At 39.7% G+C, this 15,893-nt stretch overlaps 1 long non-coding RNA gene across 4 annotated transcripts; it reads left to right on the top strand.

Annotated features, from left to right (window-relative positions):
• The first annotated feature begins 6,127 nt into the window (after positions 1 to 6,127).
• Positions 6,128 to 15,583, top strand: LOC123585110. 4 transcript variants are annotated; one of them, XR_006705919.1, is made up of 6 exons: positions 6,128 to 7,673; positions 7,711 to 7,745; positions 9,835 to 9,927; positions 10,485 to 10,575; positions 11,964 to 12,044; positions 15,534 to 15,583. It is a non-coding gene; the product is annotated as an uncharacterized LOC123585110 (long non-coding RNA). The 4 variants fall into 4 exon arrangements; XR_006705918.1 differs by having other exon boundaries at positions 9,778 to 9,927; XR_006705917.1 differs by having other exon boundaries at positions 6,128 to 7,745.
• Positions 15,584 to 15,893: the final 310 nt, after the last annotated feature.

Genomic DNA, 15,893 nt, shown 5'->3' with positions numbered 1-15,893 from the left:
TTATTTATTTATTTATTTATTTAAATTATAGTTGCTTAATATATAGTGCAATATTGGTTTCATAGAATTAACCATTTTAAAGTGTACAATTCAGTGGTATTTAGTCCATTCACAATGTTGGTAACTATCACCTCTATCTAGTTCCAAGATATTTCATCATCCCAAAGAGACACCCCATACCAATTAAGCAGTCATTCCCCATTTCCTCCCTCTGCCCAGTTCCTGGCAACTGGGTTTTGTCTCTATGGATATATCAATTCTGTGTATTTCATGTAAATGGAGTCATACAATCTGTGGCCTTTTATATCTAGGTTTTTTCACTTAGCGCAATGTTTTCGAGGCTCATTCATGTTGCCACATGTCAGTAGTACATTCCTTTTTATGGCTGAGTAATATTCAGTCTATGTATATGTCACCTTTTGTTTATCCATTCATCAGGTGGTGGAAATTTGGGTCATTTCCACTCTCTGGCCATTGTGAATATGCTGCCATGGAACTTGTGTGCCAGGTTTTTTGGCATACCTATTTTTAATTTGGGGGGCGGGAGTAATATACCTTGGAGAGGAATTGCTTGTTGGGTAATATGCTAATTCTATGTTTAACTTATTGAGGAACCACCAAATTGTTATCCACAGCAACAGCACAATGTTTAGATTCCCACCAGCAAATGTATGAGGCTTCTAATTTCTCCACATCTTTGCCAACAATAATTTCCCTTTAAAAAAAATGTTAGCCATCCTAGTTTGTGTGCAGTGTTATCTCACTGTGGTTTTGATTTGCATGTCCCTGGTACAAATGATGCGAGGCGTTTCTTTATTCCCTGTTGAATTTTAACTCAGTGGAAATATTCTAAAGCTACACCTTTCTGCCTATGAGTGGATCTGTAGTATGATTTAGATAGCAAATTCTTGCATATAGATTTGCTTAACTCTCTATGAGTCAGATGGAATAGAAGTATTTGCAAGTAGAGCCTAATAAACACTCCTGGGCAATGGTGTGGATATGGAAATAGATGAAGAACTTTCTCAAAAGCAGTATTTATTAAAACTATGCTACTAATAGGACATTGATTTTTTTCTTTTTTTTTTTTTTTTGCTCTGAAGTTTTATTTTAAAATCTGCCCTAAAAAAAAAAAAAAAAATCTGTCCCAGAAAAACAAATGAGACAAATAACAAATCTCCCATTTTATGGACTTGAGTATCTCTTAAAATGGAGCAGCCAAAACTCATGCGTTTCAATACTGCCTTTGTTGCTGAATGACCTCTGACGTTTTAGAAGACTCCTCACTTATATACTATATTAAGACATCCCTCTGTGTTTCATTTCCACTGTCTCTAGTTGGGGGGATGATGATGAACTCCTACCAGTGTTGGCAGGGCTCTTGGGAAATTCTTTTTTTTTTTTTTTTAATTTTTTTTTTCAATGTTTATTTATTTTTGGGACAGAGAGAGACAGAGCATGAACGGGGGAGGGGCAGAGAGAGAGGGAGACACAGAATCGGAAACAGGCTCCAGGCTCTGAGCCATCAGCCCAGAGCCTGACGCGGGGCTCGAACTCACGGACCGCGAGATCGTGACCTGGCTCACGGACCGTGAGATCGTGACCTGGCTGAAGTCGGACGCTTAACCGACTGCGCCACCCAGGCGCCCCGGGAAATTCTAAGAAGAAACCCACGAGTGAACTCGGGGTGATGACGTTGTGAGGAGCTTTTAAGTAAGCCATCCATTTTGATATACCTGCCTTAGACTGGATTTCCTCCTTCATTAAGGCCATTAATGGCCCTTTTTATGCCAACTTCTTGAGGCAAATGGACAGGGTAATGTGTCTCCAATTAGAGAAAGAGAAAACTGAGTGTCCCCAGAATAGTCTCATATCACAGTTAGGCTTGTTAGCTGCAAAAATAGATCTACATCAAAATAGAGAAATGTGGAAAATGTTATGAAAATAGAAACCATATTGTGCACTACCTTTTTTGATAAGTAGGTTAGCTCTCTAGAATTCTTAAGTTTAGAAGAGATAAGAAACTAAATAATGTAGCACCAGCATTCTTTGACTGATCTGGTATTAGGTTGGATATTGGGGTCATGTCTGTGATCAGGCTCTGATTAGGTTTTGCTTGCTGGTAATTTTTTTCTTACTGCTAAATCTCAACATCCCATCTCTAATACTTAACTTGAATGTTTTTAACTGAGAGCTGAGACTGAATCTATCAAAAAAAATTTAGTCTCACTCTTGTGAATAGTGATATTCTTCTCATTATGTCAACCATACTTAGCATTCCCTGAATTACCTAGTCAGTAGGATCCTAGCTGGAGGCCCCTTGCAGATAAACAGTGCCTGCCTGTATAAAAATTGTCAGAATAATTATTTTTCCTGGGGGTAAAGGTATGTCAAAATGATTATGTTAGTAGGGAGAGAAGATAGCTAAGGAGAGTTGATGGTATTCAGGTGGAAGGTCATGAAAAGGCTGCTAAAATCTATTGTCTCTTCTCTGCCATCTTCTATCTCCTGTTAGCAACATAACATTTTGCCAGAGAAATAAATTAGGTCAGTAAATAGTCATTGTATGAATCTACTTTAGATGGATGAGTTACAAGGTCCTCATCTGTGATCTACAATCACACTGATCTTGAGTTGTTGGAAACTGGTCTTGAGTACTCTGAGATAGATGTTATCATACTACTGGGACATGTTAAGAATATATAATGAACTCTCATTCTCCTTTCTTATTTGGATATTATCTTTTCAACAGAAATGTTCTCTTCTTATTCCTGGTAGGATTGCAGGTAAATATAGGGTGACCTGTTTTGTTTTTGTTTTTGTTTTCCCTAAATCTGGCAACTCTACTTCCTGGGCACTTAGCTAGATTATACTTCCTAGTGTTCCTTGCAGTTGGATGTAGCTGTGTGACTGAGTTCTACCAGTGGAATATTTGTGGAAGTGATGTATCATTGTTAGGACTGGCCCATAAAAACCTCTCTTGTATGCTCCTGTATGTTCTTTTCCTTTTGTGGTTGGCTAGAATGGAGACAACTTCTAGGGTAACTGTGGAAGCTGCATGTTGAAGTTAGAAGTTCTGTTAGACTGACTGCCTGGTGAAAGACTACCCCTATTAATTTGTTTACTTTTCTGTACTCTACAAGCAAAAAAATTTTTTTACTGTGTTTGAGCTATTATGCATTTTGTGATCTATTATATTTGTTATGTAAGTAGTTTACTTAACCAATAACTATGTCGGTTGGTTAAGTCATTTTTATTGGTAACTAAATTACTAGATAGGGAGAAAACTTAGCATAAGACAGCTAACTTAATAAGGTGGGAATTATTTATAAATTTCAAGAGCAATACTCTACAAGTGCCCCAATAGGCTTTTGCTGTGTATAAGTGACTCTGAAACTTAGTAGTTTAATATAACACCAATCCTCTTATTATCTCTCTGAGGTTCCGAAAGTCAGGAATTTGGGAAGGATGTAGCTGAATGGGGTAATATTACAATGCAGTTCAATTCAGTAGTGATTTAATGTGGAAACCCATCTTGTGGAAGCCATGATTTGTGCTGTGGAGAGAAGTCAGGAAAGTAGATAGCGTGATGCTGAGCATTAAGAAGCTTACAGTACTTCTAGACTTGCTCACATGGATAGGATCAAAATCATAAAACCCCTAATTATGTTGCTAGAATCATCTATTCAGCAAATATTTAAGCATGTACTAATGCACCAGGTACTCTACTGGGCACTGGGTTTGTAACTATGAACAAAACAGACAAATTCCTTTCTTCATGGAGCTTACTTTCAGGCGTGTGTGCATGCGTGTATGGAACAGATAGCAAACAAATTAAAATTTTAATTATATAGGTTATTAGAAGATAAGTGCTATGGAGAAAACTAAGAGAGGGGAGGAAAACAGAAATTGTGTATAAGGGGGTGCAATTTTGTTTTTATGTAAGCTCTATGCCCAACGGGGGACTAGGACTCATGACCCCATGAGCAAGAGTCAAGTGCTCTACTGACTGAGCCAGCTAGGTACCCTGTAAGAGTGCAGTTTTAAGTAGAATAGTCAGGCCAAGAGTCCCTGAGAAAGTCACATTTGAGCACAGACTTTTAAAGAAGGTGAGCATCTGAAGGATGCTCAGCCTCGTGACCATCTGAAGGATGAGTGTTTCAAGCAGAGGGAAGAACAAGTGAAAAGGCACCCATAAAGGAACGTGTTGATTATTTTCAAGAAACAACAAAGAAGTCTGCAGCTGTAGCAAAGTGCATGAAGTAGAGAGCTGGAGAGAAAGGCAGAGTAAGAGCAGGATGGGGAGCTGGCAGAGAGGATCAGTAATCAGGGGCCTCCTAAGTCTTTTAGTCTGAGTAAGATTGGAAACTGGTGGGTGGATTTATTTATGTATTTATTTATTTGTTTATTTATTTAGCAAAGGGGTGACATGATGGGACTTATGTTTAAAAGGATTACTTTGGTTGCTGTATTGGGAATAGTTAACAGGAGTGTAAGGATGGAAGTAGGGAGACCACATTGGAAGCCATTGTAATAATCTAGGTGCTGGGTGGTGTAATAATCTAGGTGCTGGCTCAGACGGGTATAATAGCAGAGGTGGTCAGAAGCAGTCTGATTCTAGAGACATTTTGAAGATAGTAGAGCTAGTAGGATTTCTTGATGGACTGAATGTATGGTGTGAGAGAAAGAGAGAAGTTGAGAATGACCGTGTGTTTTGGCTTGACCAATTGGAAGAATGGACTTTCCACTAACTGAGATAGGTAAGAAAAAAAATAATAGATCAAGTGCTAGAAGGAAGATAGCATGTTTATATGTTGATGGGATGGTTCAACTGAGAGGTAAAAATTAATGATACTGTTAAGAGAGAATTGCTGTAATCAAATAAAGAAGAGAGTAGAATCCAGTGCCTATGTGGAGATCCTGTCTTAGAAGTTTAGATGGTCCATTTACAGAAACACCAGGGAAGGCAGAGTATATGATCTAGAAGCTGTAGGCTGGTATTTGAGATGATAGGAGCTAAGGGAATTTCTTTTCTGATTATTTCTATTTTCTTAATGAAATAGAATACAATTCACCATTTGAGAATGAGGATGAGGGAAGAGACATGGAGGTCTGAAGTCGTCATCTAGAAGAATGCAAGATTGAATGGACTATGGAAAAGCAGTAGTATTACCGGGTCTATTTGAGGTCCAGTATCGTTAACTTGAAATGGTTTCTGTCAGTGGGTGCCTGGGTGGCTCAGTCAGTTAAGCATCTGACTCTTGATTTTGGATCAGGTCATGATCTTATGGTTCATGAGGTCAAACCCCAAGTTGGGCTCCATGCTGACTGCGCAGAACCTACTTGGGATTCTCTCTCTCCCTCCCTCTCTCTCTGCCCCTACCCCACTCTCTCTCTCTTGCTCTCTAAATAAACAAACATTTAAAAAAATTTTTTTTAACGTTTATTTATTTTTGAGACAGAGACAGAGCATGAATGAGGGGAGGGGCAGAGAGAGAGGGAGACACAGAATCGGAAGCAGGCTCCAGGCTCTCAGCCATCAGCCCAGAGCCTGACGTGGGGCTCAAACTCACGGACCGCAAGATCGTGACCTGAGCTGAAGTCAGACACTTAACCGACTGAGCCACCCAGGCACCCCTCAAACAAACATTTTTAAAAATACATGGTTCCTGTCAGCCCGATAGTGGTTTTTGTTTTTTGTTTTCCTGGTTATGTTCAGCTTCTTGGGTGCAGGCACAGAGTAGGAGGAGAATTGGATTTTTCCAAGGCTGGGTTTTGCTAAATATGATAAATTGAGAGAGAAGTGGGAGATGGAGGGTATGTTTATAATGATACATCATGGCATTTAAATAAGGTGAGGGAAGTGAGGACATGGAGGGAGAGAGACAGTAAACAGATGATGGAATTAATTGATTGTAGGTCCTAGTGGGATTGATGGATTATTGCAGGTGGCCTGCAATAATGGAGGCCTCCAAAAGATGGAGGACAGAGTGTGGGATGTTTGGATTTGAGATCATGGATGGTTGTATATTGTGATAATAATGACAGGGACTGAGGATTGACCCTGGGGAGACAGGCAGAGAGAGATAGGGTGGAGGACAAAATCACTGGAAAGGTTAGAAGGACAAAATCACTGGAAAGGTTAGAAGGACAAAGAGGGCAGTGTTGAAAGTATCATCCACATGGAATTGAAATCACTAAGAATTAAGACAAGCGTGTTGTTAGAGTGAGTCACAAACTAGAATCTTTGAAACTTGAGGAGAATGAAAAAGAGACTGGTAGATGTTTACAGCAAGGAGAGGCAGGGGTGATAAGAGACTAATGATATAGATTTAAAGCTGGAAAATTTTAGAGATAATGGCTTAGAAGCAGCAATGAGGAGCACTGAGGAAACCTAGTCTACTTTTATCCTGGATTCAGGAGGCATGAGAGAGATGACAGCTACTGTTTGAGACTACTCCAGTAGAAAAAGGCTCCTCTGGGAAGAACCAGGTTTCTGTACAGTAACTTTGGAAAAAAAGTTGAGAATACAAGAGATTCTATTGGTAGTAGACCATGGGGTGCAGAGAGCACAGTGGAGGTGTTTCAGGATTGGGGGAACGGAGACAGAAGAGATACATAGCCTATGAAAATAATGAAAGCCCCGTGTGTGAGGCACACACTATTAGCGATGGTATTAGTCCTTTCCTCTGCCTGCCTCAGACTGACTTTTCCACATATTGGGGCTCTGCCTGCAGCAAGTAGTGTGTCCCAGTTCTCAGCTGTCTAAAATGGATCTAGCTCCTGGAACAGAGAGGAGAAGCAGGTAATAAAGGAGCCCTCAGCCAATATTGCAAGATTAGACATAACTGTCAGTCAACTCTAACTGATTGCCCTAACAGAGACTTCTCTGATTTTCTCATTCTGTTTGTATTGAGACATCTGGATAGGACAGAAAAATCACTGAAAAGTCCATCTCAATTGCATAATAAACCTGGCAATGGCAAACTTCTGTCTCACTGCAGTATCTAGCCCCTTTGGATTGTGAGGGGTTTGTGTCAGTGAATGGAGAGTCAACACCATCATTTCAACCAGATCCTTCTCAAACCAGCCACTGCCAAAAATTGCTTTTAAAAAGAAGAAAGAAGAAAACAAGAAAATTCATTTTTGTTAGGATAGATGATAAATGGCTCATCTGACACATGTGCACGTTGATTCATAGAAAACATAATTGTTTTTTTGCTGTTATCACGGCCTTCTTGGTGGAGCTGTTGTTTTGCAGAAATCAGTGGCCTGAAGGGGAGTGTGTGTGTGTGTGTGTGTGTGTGTGTGTGTGTGTGTGAAAAATTCCTGTTCTGCAGCAGGATATAAGTAGAGCATGCCCTAATGGATTCAGAGGCATTCTACACTGGAGTTACAGCTCAGTCTTCACAGCTGAACTTTTATTTTTCAGAACATAGTTCTTCAGCCATAAGGCATTTGGCAATTTTCACCAATAAAAAAATAAATTGCATAAAAGGGAGTTGGGGTTGAACCCGCCTATCACCTTTTATGTGAATTTTCTCTTTCTATTCTCTCAGCGCATGTCTGCCAGCATTTACATTCCTGAAATAATTTATGTGGGGATAGAAGAAAAACAGAAAAGAAAACAACTTCCTCAAACTACTCTACAAGGAGAACATTTGGAAGATCATGTAGGGAAGCACTGGAACCATTTTATCAGAGTGACAGGTCGATGGAATAGTGATGCAGTGGTAAAATTAAAGGTCTTCAGTTTTGGCCTTTTTTCTATGAGACCCTGGGGTATTGACTTTTCAGAATGAGTTGCTTTTTGGCAGTCTTGCTAAAGGACAAGCTCTTAGATCTACAAAAAGTTTTCGAGGCAAATGAGGATGATAGCCAGGAGGAGGGTCAGCAGGCTGAGGGGAAGAGGGTAGGAGTGAGTTTTGCCTGAACAGTCACTGAGGAAAGTCTAAAGAGGACTCTGCAGGGAGTGGACATTTTTGGAGATCCTTGGCTCCAGAGATACTGCATTCCTTTGCATAATTTTTCCGGAGAACCTGGAAATTATACTTGTGTCATTGGCTACCTTTATTCTATTTTAAGTTCTTTTCAAACTGTACATGGAGCACAACAAAACTTGTAAAGGGGCTAAGCTTAAGTGTAATTTCTCCATCAAATTCCATCTCAGCCCATTTTTGCCTCCTCTTAACTCATTGCTTTCTGGATTTTCTGACTTGTGCTTATTTGTGAAAACTTATTTTGCTCTCCATTACTTTGTTATGCTTGATTCCTAGTGAACCGTTACTTTTTTTTAATTATTAAATATAATTTATTGTCAGATTGGTTTCCATACAACACTCAGTGCTCATCCCAACAGGTGCCCTCCTCAATGCCCATCACCCACTTTGCCCTCTCTCCCACCCCCATCAACCCTCAGTTTGTTCTCAGTATTTAAGTCTCTTATGGTTTACCTCCCTCCCTCTTTGTAACTTTTTCCCCTCTTCCCCTCCCCCATGGTTCTCTGTTAAGTTTCTCAGGATCCACATATGAGTGAAAACATATGGTAACTGTCTTTCTCTGCCTGACTTATTTCACTTAGCATAGTACCCTCCAGTTCCATCCACGTTGCTACAAATGGCCAGGTTTCATTCTTTCTCATTGCCAAGTAGTATTCCATTGTATATATAAACCACAACTTCTTTATCCATTTGTCAGTTGATGGACATTTAGGCTCTTTCCATAATTTGGCTATTGTTGAGAGTGCTGCTATAAACATTGGGGTACAAATGCCCCTATGCATCAGCACTCCTTTATCCCTTGGGTAAATTCCTAGCAGTGCTATTGCTAGGTCATAGGGTAGATCTATTTTTAATTTTTTGAGGAACCTCCACACTGTTTTCTAGAGTGGCTGCACCAGTTTGCATTCCCACCAACAGTGCAAGAGGGTTCCCATTTCTCCACATCCTCACCAGCATCTATAGTCCCCTGATTTGTTCATTTTAGCCACTCTGGCATGAGGTGGTAATCTCTGTGGTTTTGATTTGTATTTCCCAGATGAGGAGTGACACTGAGCATCTTTTTATGTGCCTGTTGGCCATCTGGATGTCTTTAGAGAAGTGTCTATTCATGTCTTCTGCCCATTTCTTCACTGGATTATTTGTTTTTCGGGTGTGGAGTTTGGTGAGTTCTTTATAGATTTTGGATACTAGCCCTTTATCTGATATGTCATTTGCAAATATCTTTTCCCATTCTGTCAGTTGCCTTTAGTTTTGTTGATTGTTTCCTTTGTAGTGCAGAAGCTTTTTATCTTCATGAGGTCCCAATATTTCATTTTTGCTTTTAATTTGAACTGTTACTTTCAATTACACTTTCTGTTTGGTTATTTCTGGGCTCTTCTTAAGAGTGAACTCTTCCACAATCCTAATTTACCAGATTAAGGAATCCTAAAATTGATGAGATACATGAATAGTAAGATATGTGAAGATGTTTTTATCACATAGATATTTATCACATAAATCATGTAAAAATTATAGTTAATCAAGACACCCTTTTGGTAATTAATAAAATATATTTACAATCCATGGGTAGATTTGGATAATTATAAGTAAAGCATTTAATAGCCATTTGATACCATGCAGTTTCTAGAATATTTTAGTGTTCATTATTTGATTTCACAATAGTTCTATGAATTAGGAAGAACAGACATTAATATACCCATTTTATAGACGAAATTAAGGGCTAGGAGGGTGAATCACAGAGCCAATAGGATCTTTAATCTCAATCTTCTGACTCTAGGTTATGACAACTGAAATAATTTGTATGAAGATAAAATGTGGTTTTGTTCACAAACAGGAATTCGCCGTGAACTTTTCAGTCTCCACTTGATCTTAGCCAAAAGGCCAAGAAGTGATAACACTTTTCAGTCTCAATATAGGTTTGGCAAATGTAAGTACTATATATCGCAAGGTTCAAGGTTTCTTTAAGGGGATGATCCAAGTATGGTATGCTGTAGCATAGCAGGCAGCATCTTTAGTAGTTCTAGCTGCGTGACATTGGCCGAGTCACCTAACCTCTTCGATTTCTCTCAATTTTCTTAACTATGAGGTGGGAATTGTATTGCCATCTGTTAGTTGTTACTCCAAAAGTAGCTGTGACATGAAAATGTTTTGTGGGTATAAAGCAGTATCAAAAGCTGTCAATGTTGTTTGTTACCACAGTCTTTGGCAAAAGATCCAGGAGGGAGGGAGTTGGGGTTCAATTGGACCTCACCGGTGTGCTCAGGGCTTGGACTTTTCCAAGGTTTACATTTTTCCTGTAAAATTAAAGAGAGGAGACCATGTGAAATGGGGAAAGTTGCTTAGGACACTCTCACTCTGGTGTCTTTATGATACCCTTTCCACTCTTGTCCTAGACCCCCCCTTCCTGAGCTGACGCTGCTGGAATGTAATCTTCTCCAAGAGATAGTTTTTAATGGCTTATGTTGTTTCTTTCCCTTCTCTAAGTGATTTTCCCCCCAGCAACATAATACTCAGAGATCCCGAAAGAATGGCTCTATATTGGCAGAATTTTGGAGTCATTGCAAGCTTCTTGGGGGTATGTATATTTAATTTTGTCCTTTCAAAACCCAGCATGATTATGGCTGCACATTACTAAGGTTATCCCCAGACTGAGATGATCATACTCTGTATTACCATTACATGTCATATAGGTGTGTGTCACAAATTCCATAGGTTGTTTTTATTACAGTATAATTTATGCAAAACAAAATGCACCATTTTAAGTTTATGGTTCAATGAGTTTTGGCAAACATATTCAACCACATAGCCACCAGCACAATCAAGATAGAGATTCCACATGCCCCTTGCAGTCAATCCCCTGTCCCCACCCTCAGCCCCAGACTGCTTTCTGTCATCATCCATTAGTTCTGGTTTCTCTAGATGTCATATAAATGTATTCATACAGGATGCAGTCTTTTATGTCTGGATTATTGATGCCATAGATTATGGCATATGCTTTAAGCACACAAAATTCAGCTCATATACCTCCTTTCTATAGCTGTGGATGGTGTGCAGTTTGGGGTGCTTGGCTAGTAATATTTCCTGTGACCGTAGTGGCCAGGGCTTGTAACACTTCTGCTCCTTGAGCCAGAAAGAAATGTTTCCCACTTTAAAATCTTAGTTATCACTTGCCACTTACCGGCTGCCATTGAGTGGCAAAGGCTTGGGGGTCAAGGGGCTCGTGGCCTCTCCTGCTCCTATTTGCAGTGTTATTTTAACCTTATATTACACAACACTTTTGTGGCTGACAAGCTGGTGTGTGTGTAAACCAATTATGGGTCAGCCAAACAGCATTTTTATTCAATTTTTAAATTGTAAGAGTAATACACATTCATTGTAGAAACTTTGAGGGAAAAAATGGAAAAGGGCAATAAAGATTTTCGATACTTTCTTATTGAGAATATCATTAAATTTTGGGGCACAGTTCTTTCTAGTTTTTTTTCCCCAGACAGTCTGTTATGCAGATATGATAATCCAAATGTAAAATTTTATAACCTGCATTTTTCATTTAATATTTTAGTCATATCATTTCCTGTCAGTGAAAAATCTTCATAAACATATTTAAATGGCCATTGTAGCTTACCTATATATAAAAATATTAGTATGTTATTAATGATGCTGTAGCATTACATATAATATGCAATTAATATGCAATTATCCCTATATATCTCTATATGTACAAGATTCATAATTCAATACATGAGAATTAAAAAGCACTAGGGGCCCTCCTTTTAAAAGGAATCTTATGTGCTTTCTGTTCCGCTTCAGTATGTATGGATTTTGCTTACAGCAGAAAAACGGCTATACCTACTTGATAGAAGGAGGCACAAACTGCTAAGTCAAATAGAAGTGATACAGAGACTTCTTCCTAACCCTTCTGTTTTAACACCTTAATCTTGCCTGTTGGTATTTTCTGCCCTGCAGGTGTGGAGATTCAGCCACGCTTCCATGAGACTACTGGTGACACTCCATCTGTCAGATCTCAAATTGACAGAAGTGATAAGGGTAGGAGACTGGAGTAGTTCTTCCAGAGTTATTTTGCTTCTTGATGACAGCGAAGGAAAAATATGGGCAACAAAATTGAGACTCTTTACTTTCTGACCCCTGCTCTCAGCTGAAGGAGAGAAGCTCTGGGAGACCTAAGTGTCAACTAGGATGGCTACAGTATTGAAAGTCTGTGTGTCTATGTTGGATGTTCACTGGGTTTAACAGAACTTAAAAGATGCCTGCAGACAAACTGATTTGCAGTAAGATCTAAAATCCATCCAAGGGATAACCTTTGGGGAATGAACTGTAAGGCTTGAATAGGTCCTAAATTGTACACAGAGTAACATTATCATTTACTATTGGTACTCACGAAGTACCAACAGGTACTTTGACATGACAAATGCTTACAGTTTTGGTTCAGATCTGCTTCATAAATATTTACTGATTACTGAATGAGGCACTGTGGGAGATGTGGCTCTGCAGTAATGTGACTGATTTTTAAAAACTATGAATTCCTAAATCATATCTTCAAGTATGTGCTCTTCTTTCAGAGGTTAAGTGTTTTTCAAAGATGTTTTCTCTGCTCAAAAATTTCCTACCTCCTTAGAGCTTGCTTTCAGCCTGTAGGACTTTTAAAAAATATATGCATACTTAAGATACATCTAAGTATATATGTTTAATTCTTAGAATTAGCCAGAAGTTATTTGGTACCAAGTCCTATGAATGTGGTAGGAAGTCAACACGGATAATATTTTGTTTACCTGAAATGATGTGTGACTGTGGAACAGAGTCTGAGTTTTTGGAGAAGGTTTATTAATTTCAAAGGAGGGGTTCCACTGATACTGTGTGAAATGCAGTAGAATTGCAATTGCATTGGTGCTTCTCACAATGACTCTGAAGGAAAATCCTCTTTTCAATAAGAGTTCTGATGTGTTCATAAAAAGTTCTAACTTCCTAGCTAGAGAGCCACACCTGAAAATGACTGTTACCCTTTAGGAATCTTCTGCATTTTCAGAAGGTGATGTGGAAACAAGTGTGTTAAGGAGCAGGAATTGGCATTCATCATTTGGTGCTGAAGCAGGGCTGAGGTGATCATATGATGCAGTCAGGAAGCAGGGGCGGCTGACCGGGCTCCCCTTTTCAGCTTTACACCCACCCTCAAAGGTGTAGGTTGTCTTCTTGTCAAGAGTTCCTTTCAGATTTTCCCCTTGGAGTTTTCCTTGCTATTTGTTTTATCCAGATTAATTTATGCAAAAAGGATGTTGAGTGTGAGTATTAAATTTCTCAGGTTGCATGTTATTGCAGCATTGATTCTGGAAATGGGAAGTAAGAAAGAAAGCAATTAGCAAAAGTAGTTCAGGTTGGTTTCTTGATGTAGGTGGGTGGGACTGATTTGACCTAAGTTCTGGAAAACACAGATGACATGCATTGCTTCAGTGCACTTGAAATTCAAATTTATATAATGATTACACATTCTCTAAGGCATGGTAGCATTGCCTTTTACATTAGAGTGCAAGATACTCAGGGCAAGGGCTAGTGCTTCTGAGTTTTTTATATTCCTCACAGCACATAGCAGAGTGCAGGATATACTCATCAAGGCCTCCCCAGACAGAATGGTTACTCCCAGATTCCCATCTTGTTTTCCTTTTTTTTCCTTTAAACAGACGTGGTATTGTGAGTCTGCTCAGGCTGCCATAACAAAATATTATAGACTGGGTGGCTTAAATAGCAGAAATTTATTTACTTAAAATTCTGGAAGCTAGGAAGTCCTACATTCAGGTGCTGACTGATTTGATTCCTGGTAAGGACTCTTGTTCTAGCTTGCAGATGGCTGGCTTCTCACTGTGTCCCCATATGGCAGAGATAGAGCAAGCTTTTGTAAGGATATTCTATTGGATCAGTGCTCCACCCTTATGACCTTATTTAACCTTATTCTAAATATAGCCTCACTGAGGATTAGGGCTTCAACATATGCATTTTGAAAAGACACAGTTCAGTCCATACTACCATCGGAACAATTATTACATTGTGTTGTGATAATTTGTTTATGCCTGTTCCCTGGAGACTATGGTGTCCTTAGGTACTAAGCACAGTGCTAGGCATTGAGAGTCACAGAGAAGGATCTTGCCCTCAAGGAACTTATGGTTAGTTGTGTTCATTTTCCATGGCCACTCTAATGAATTACCACAAACTTAGTGGTTTAAAACAGCACAAATTTATTATCTTACAGTTCTGTAGGTTAGAGAAGTCTGACACAGGTCTCAGTGAGCTAAAATGAAGGTGTCAGCAAAGCTGTGTTCCTTTTGGAGGCTCCAGGGAGAGTCTGTTTCCTTGACTTTTCCAGCTTCTAGATGCAGACAACATTGCTTGGCTTGTGGTCTCCCTTTCTCTGTCTCAAAGCCAGCAAAGTTGCAGCTCTGTGATGACTCTTGCGTAGTCACATATCCCTCTGACATAGCCAGGTAAGGCTGTCTGTTCTTTAGGATCCCTGTGATCAGTCTGGGTCTATCCAGACAATCCAGCATAATCTCCCTATCACACAGATCTTAGCTTTTTTTTTTTTTTTTAATTTGCTTTTACTGTTTATTTATTTTGGGGAGGGAGAGAGAGAGTATGTGCGCAGGGGAGGGACAGAGAGAAAGGGGAACAGAGGGTCCCAAGTAGTTTCTGTGCTGACAGTAGAGAGCCCTATGCAGGGCTCAAAGTCATGAACTGAGAGATAATAACCTGAGCCGAGGTCAAATGGTTAAGCAACTGAGCCATTCAGGTGTCCCCTTAGTTTAATCACATCTGTAAATTTCTGTTTGTCCTGTCAGGTAACATATTCACAGTTTCTGGGGATTTAAATGTGGACATAGTTGGTAGGGGCGCATTATTCTGCTATCACTTTATAGAGGAAGAGAGAGACATATAAATCAGAGATTCAATGCAATGGGTCAAGTGCAATAATGAAAATCTGTTCAGGTTACATATATATATGGGAAGCATGGAAGAAAGTGGTTAACAAATGATAGTTATAAATGAGACACTGACAGCAAAGATGAAGAGGATGAGATGGGTTGTAGGGAGGTACAATGGGCATAATTTGGGATTCAACCTGATGTAGGGGATGAAGGAGAGAGAGAGTGAAAAGGAGAGAGAGAGTGAAAAGGAGTGAGGATGATTTCCAGATTCTGGATTGGGACTGGGCAGACCTCTTGCTGAGACAGGGAGCATACTGGAGGGCACAGTTAGTTGCTCTTCATGCCCTTGTGTCTTCATAAGTATTCTGGCTACAGCCATGTGGTAGATGGAAAGGTGATTCCTGAAGAAGGTATGTTAGGCAGACATCCTACTAGGGATACGCTTTGGTGGAGGGGATGATACATTCATTTTTGTCTTTCTCTTTTGCTTTTCAGAAAATTTGAGGTATAATTTACAGTGAAATGCACAGATATTTTTAAAAATATTGTTTAATGTTTATTTATCAAAAAATTTTTTTAATGTTTGTCTTTATTTTTGAGACAGAGAAAGACAGAGCATGAGCAGGGGAGAGGCAGACAAAGAATCGGAAGCAGGCTCAAGTCTCTGAGCTGTCAGCACAGAGCCCGATGCGGGGCTCAAACTCGTCAACTGCGAGATCATGACCTGAGCCGAAGTTGGCCACTCAACCGACTGAGCCACCCAGGCGCCCCAGTGTTTATCTATTTTTGAAGGAGAGAGAGACAGAAACACAGAATCTGAAGCTGGCTCCAGGTTCTGCGCTGCCGGCACACAGCCCAATGTGGGGCTCCAACTCACAAACCGGGAGGTCATGACCTGAGCTGAAGTTGGACACCCAACCGACTGAGCCACCCAGGCAACGCTGAAATGTACAGATGTTAAATG

Source organism: Leopardus geoffroyi, chromosome C3 (genome assembly GCF_018350155.1).
Source record: "Leopardus geoffroyi isolate Oge1 chromosome C3, O.geoffroyi_Oge1_pat1.0, whole genome shotgun sequence".
NCBI classification, from domain to species: Eukaryota; Metazoa; Chordata; class Mammalia; order Carnivora; family Felidae; genus Leopardus; species Leopardus geoffroyi.
This window is presented reverse-complemented; position numbering and strand designations above follow the sequence as displayed.